The 5,696-nt window shown below is 41.3% G+C and overlaps 1 protein-coding gene across 1 annotated transcript in view; it reads left to right on the plus strand.

Moving 5' to 3' along the window:
- Window positions 1–3,817, plus strand: part of GUCY2C (guanylate cyclase 2C) — a 53,511-nt gene extending 49,694 nt beyond the window's left edge. Inside the window, exon 28 of the mRNA XM_083462750.1 lies at window positions 3,652–3,817. The gene's annotated coding sequence lies outside the window, so the exon portion shown is untranslated. The remainder of the gene's footprint in view (window positions 1–3,651) is intronic.
- Window positions 3,818–5,696: the final 1,879 nt, after the last annotated feature.

Genomic DNA, 5,696 nt, shown 5'->3' on the forward strand with positions numbered 1-5,696 from the left:
AGCACTTATCTCCGCCCGGACAGGGCAAAAAGGCGCCTCCCTCATCCTCCTAAGGATCCCTCGGTAAGTGCTCCCTGCTCTTTTTGCAACTCTTGCAATCATGGGAAAGTCTCTCTCTGCACCACAGAAAATTTTTTTTAAAGACCTTAAATTCCTTTTGGCCAGTAACAACCTTGCTGTTCGGAAAGCTGACCTTAAGTCCCTTATAAAAGCCCTGGACACTCACTGCCCGTGGTTCCCCCAGGACGGAAATTGGGGGTTAGACGATTGGAAAAAAATTGGACACTTCTTTCAAAATCATCCTCAGATTGATGTAAAGGTTTTGCATGCCTGGGGTAACGTCTACAAAGCTATGTCGTGCTTAACTCCTTCAAACATTCTTCTGGCTGCTGCAACAGCTTCTTCAAACGCCCCCCCGGTTCCCGCTTTGCCTGCCTCAAACCTACCTCCTAAACCACCGGACATTCTCTCTCCGGCTCCTCCTGTCACTCCCCTGCATTCTTCAAATTCTGCAGCACCCCCCGTTCTTCCACCTCCTGCGCCCAAGGCCTCTGGCACCGCTTCTACTACTCCTCTCCAAGAATCTCTCCGTGCCGCTGCCCCGTTGTTGGGTTTTGATTGTACAACTCCAAATCACTTTCCTGTGATTGCTCCTGCACCCCCAGCCCCCGTCATGCTGACCCAAACCGATGTTCTTGATGGGCTGACGGAAGGAGGCAATTTTCTTACCATTGCCCAACAGTTGGCCCTTGATCCTATGTATTGGGCAGCCACCACAGCCTCAGCCCAAGAGGCTCTGGCCTCTGTCCCTGATGACAGGAATGAGCGAGATGGCCGATGGAGAAGCATCAGACAGGGTCCTGCAAAGCCCTATGGACAATTTGTTGATCGCTTGTACAATACCTTCAAGTGGCAAGTTCAGGACCTGGCAGCACAAGAACTGATTGTACGCCAGCTTGCAAATGAGGACTGTAAGCAAGCGCAGCGCCTTCTAATGGCAACATCAAATATAGCCATTGCAGATATGCTTACAGCCTGCCAGTCAGTGGGCACTGAGATGCACAAAGCTCATCTTTTAGCCACAGCCTTGTCCTCCGCCGTGTCCCAAAATCCTGCAAAGGAAAAAACCTGTTGGATTGACAGTGGCTAAGGAGAAAATCCAGCGGACTTTACCCATTACGTACCTGGGACACCAGCTGACAGCATCTGCAGCCATTCCAGTTACGCCTCAACTACAGTTTCCTGATCTTAAACTGGTGGATTTACAACAAACTCTTGGACAGCTGAATTGGATAAAGAGTTATTTGGACCTGCCCACCTCCACTTTGTCTCCACTATTTTCTGCCCTTAAAGTACATAAGGATCCAGCAGACAAGATCACAATCACCTCTGCAATGGAAGAGGCTCTTCCACAGCTGTTCCAGTGTTTCCTGGCACGCTGAAAGGCCATCTTCATCCCTACTGCATTGGCCCCCCTTTTCCCTGGGAAGCCACTTCAACCACCAAACATCATTACAGTTTTGCTGCCTCCCAATAGCGACTATCCCATCTGTGTCACCACGTTTCGTTGGGCTTGGACTTTTAACTCAGCAGTACAAGGAGCAATACATCAGACTTATTTACAGCAAATGGGCTCCTGTATCTGCAGAAATGGTTGTGTGACTTCTTCTGGATTGTGGTTTTTACATGCCAATAATCGAGCCACGAAATATCACACAGGTTGCTTGGAAGTGGCCATTGGACTAATTTACCATTCTCATCCTTATTGACATCACTTGGATTTTACCCCCCAGATCTCTTCTTTTTTTCTCCTCCCTCAGGAGTCCTGCCCTATGATGTGTTCCCCTGAGCATGTACAGAGGGCTGTCTTGGAACTATTGTGGACTCTTGGCAGGGAGGGGGTGAAGGGATTTCAGTGTGTTCCAGTTGTTTCATTTTTGTGTTTTGGCATGGTTCCCGGACAGAAAGAAGGTTGCAATATGGTTCTTTAACACGGCCCACAAAGACAATGGGCTCTGTTCTCGACCTTGTTGCAATTTTTTTAGTTACAGCAAGTGGAATATGCTTGAAGCGAAATATGCTTGGCTAGTGCCTTTTTAGCTGCTGAGAAAAATGATTTTAAAAAGTTTTGAGAAGTTTTGAGCTTTTTTTGGTGATGGTATTCTAGTATTCCAATAAATGCTTCATATAAGATTAGCAATAATATGAAGGACAATCGTATAAGTTTATCACCTGTGTTTTGTTGCTTGCAGAAATAGTGTCTTATTGTTTTCATTTTAATCACAATAGCAAAAATTTTTTAGGTCATTATCCATATTGTAATTGGACATATGAATACATTAATGGATCTTCTTGTTTTCTTAATGTTACCACTATGAGTGATAGGCCGAAAGTCTCAGTTAATAATGTCACAACTTACATGACCTATGAACAACAAGCTGCGTGTAGAGATTTTTATGTTTGGTTCAACTGGATGAGAAAAAGCAGTAAATCTGCATATTTGCTTCAATCTGATTTATGGTTTTACTCTGTGGCACAAAAGCCTACAAAAAATCCCTTTTGCCTTTTCTGGAACCTACACTCTAGGAATAGTGATACCCCTGATATACAAAATAGATAAGCTCCCAGAGGTTCGTTTGCGTAACAGAAGGGAAGTATAATCACCTATAGAAATATAGAAATTATACAGGAACAGCCATCTCTAGATCCCTTTTTCCCTCTTTAGGTGTAGGGATGAATTACCGTGATTTGCATAGATTGGCAAATTCGATCGAAGCCTTGTTTAATTCCACCATTTTGGCTTTAAAAATGATTAACAAAGAAATATCAGAAATAAGAAATGTAGTTCTTCAACATCATTATGCTTTAGATGTGATCCTTGCTTCTAAAGGTGGAATTTGTGCCTTAATTCATTCTCATTGCTGCATGTATATAACTGATCAATCGACCAATATCTCTGCTACTATTGATCATATGGAACAAATGATAGCCCATAATCCTTTGAATCCACCTGAAGGTTTTGATCCATGGGAGTGGTTATCTTCTTGGTTACCTAATGGAGTATGGTTAAGAAAAATATTATTGATTGTAATTGCATGTATTGTTGGTTTTATTATGGTGTGTTGTTGCATTCAATGCATACCCTCTTTGATTTCCCAATGCACTGCATGGTGGTACCGACCACGGCCCACCACAGGGGTTACAAGAGGAATTTATGTTGCAAAGTGTAGACGCTTAGGCAATGAAGTGTACGATTTGGACTAATGGTCCCTCTTTTCCTCTAATAATATAAACAAGAAAAGGGGACATGTGGGAAAATGATTGCTTGTACATGAGAGCATGAGCAAAGTTCTTATTGTTACAGGGTGATTTCATAGCTAGAAGCATCCTTGGAGCATGAACAGCGCGTGAACAGCTCGTGCTGTCCCATATGATTGGCTAACGTAGCATGGCCTGATCGCTCGCATGGTCTAGTACCAAGGTCTTTATCTGCTGGCTAGAACAAATTGCTTGGCTTGTATTTTTGTATCTTTCTATTTCACACAATAAAAGCTGTGCTGCATTAGCCCTAGAGCAGCCATATTTCGGAACCTACCATGGTGTGAGACTGATTTTTCTTTGGATGCCGAGCTGCAATTCGACATCGTATAGTGTGATGAACATTTTTTTCATCTGTATTTGTCAGCTGTAAATCATAAACTGAAGCTACAATGTAATAGCACATCTATTTCTCCTTGACAAGAACTTGTAATTTAGAGAAGTCTAAAACAAGAAAAGTTGCTTTGTTGTGAAATAAAGTACATCTATAGCTGAAAAATCTTGTTTAAGAAAACAAAACCATAACTGCATACACATGTCACTGTTTATTAATAGGACTTTTATCCTTAACACCTGAAATAAGGCATACCAGCACTTCCTGTGGGTAACATCTGTAGCAGACTGCATTCTTCCTGCCACAGGCTCCATGTAAAATCAGTTTGGGGCAGAAGTCCAATGTGGAGCACTCTTGAACTAATGATCTTCTGACCCACATGTGAGATTACTACAGGGAATTAGAATGGCAACCATGGATTTGTACACATCATTCTACATTCATATACTCACCATTTTGGCTCCTTGCAAGTGAGAACAGAACAGCACCTTCTCCCACACAGAAAATCTATTTGACCTTGGGTTGATTTTTTTCCTTAACTGTCATGAAGTTGTAGATAGGTAGCCGTGTTGGTCTGCCATAGTCAAAATAAAAAAATTCCTTCCAGTAGCACCTTAAAGACCAACTAAGTTAGTTCTTGGTATGAGCTTTCGTGTGCATGCACACTTCTTCAGATACACACTGAAGAAGTGTATCTGAAGAAGTGTGCATACACACGAAAGCTCATACCAAAAACTAACTTAGTTGGTCTTTAAGGTGCTACTGGAAGGAATTTTTTTATTTTGTCATGAAGTTGGGGATTAAAAATACCACTACCTAAACAAACCTTTGGAACAAAAATATCCTTTGATCTTGCCTCTGGACTAAATCACAAGATTGCTTGGTATCTTTAGAGTGGAACTTTGATAGGAGACTCTTTTCTTCATAGAGCACATGACTGGGATATTGTCTCAGAAAATGCCAATCCATGTGCTATTTGGACAACTGAAAATGCTGGGTGTCTCACAATATAACAGCACAAAAGAGGTTTGTATACACAAAGATACTATAGAAAGTAATGCTTTTTCTTTTCATCTTTAGTGAGTTATGGATTTGGATAATCAAAGAATGGTCCAATGGTCTTAAAACTTGAAAGGTTTCAAATACCTACTTAATTTGGTAGAACAATAATTGTTTTCTGGTGTGTGTAAAATTTAGAAATGATCTCAATTTGTTACAAAATGGACTTTAAAAAGAAATGAAACTCCAACCCCAACATACAGTATTACAGAGAAGCATGGCTACCTGCAATTTTTGTTTTTCTCATAAAATACAAGTTTAGCTTTCCAGAAAGTTATCCCACTCTACAATTGTAAAAAGATGAATTTCCATGCTCTCCAGCCAATGGGTAACACTACCTGGATCTGGCTTTACTGGCTCTTTCTCACTTCACCACCAAAAATTAATCTCCAGTTTTGCTAACATGTCAGATGTTTGGTATCTAACAGCCAGCTAACCTAATTAATAATATAGTATAATAGAAAGAAATAAGCCTCATTGAGTCCAATGGAAATTACTCAGTGCAGCTTTCTTCCAAGTTACAAACCACACACTTTGGCACTTTTCATCATACTGTTCAGCATCTTTCCCCCACCCCGAATTTTTTTGGGTGGGATATTTTATCACATTTTGTAAACAATGTCTGGAAACATTGCAGAAAGATAGCACCTGAGTCTTTCATATATTCATTCATGTGTGTGCATGTGTTGTGCTTGCCTTACTTACTCACAGAGTATCTAGCCTGAAAAATAGCTTTGGAGAACTTGAATACCCATATTTTTTACCACTCTTTTAACAACACCTCAATAAGATCTAATTCCGTATAATGTGATCCCGAACAGAGACTCTTAAGCACGCTTTAGTAGGGTTTGGAAGGGTGGTTCGTAACCCACTTTTAAAACACTTTTATCCACCCCGATTAGCAACTACCACAGGGAAGCGAAAGCGCACGCGGGGCGAATCCCTTCGCGTTCAGTCACTTTAGGGAAACCACAGACCGTGCGTT

Source organism: Podarcis liolepis (assembly GCF_965112155.1).
Source record: "Podarcis liolepis genome assembly, chromosome: 10".
NCBI classification, from domain to species: domain Eukaryota; kingdom Metazoa; phylum Chordata; class Lepidosauria; order Squamata; family Lacertidae; genus Podarcis; species Podarcis liolepis.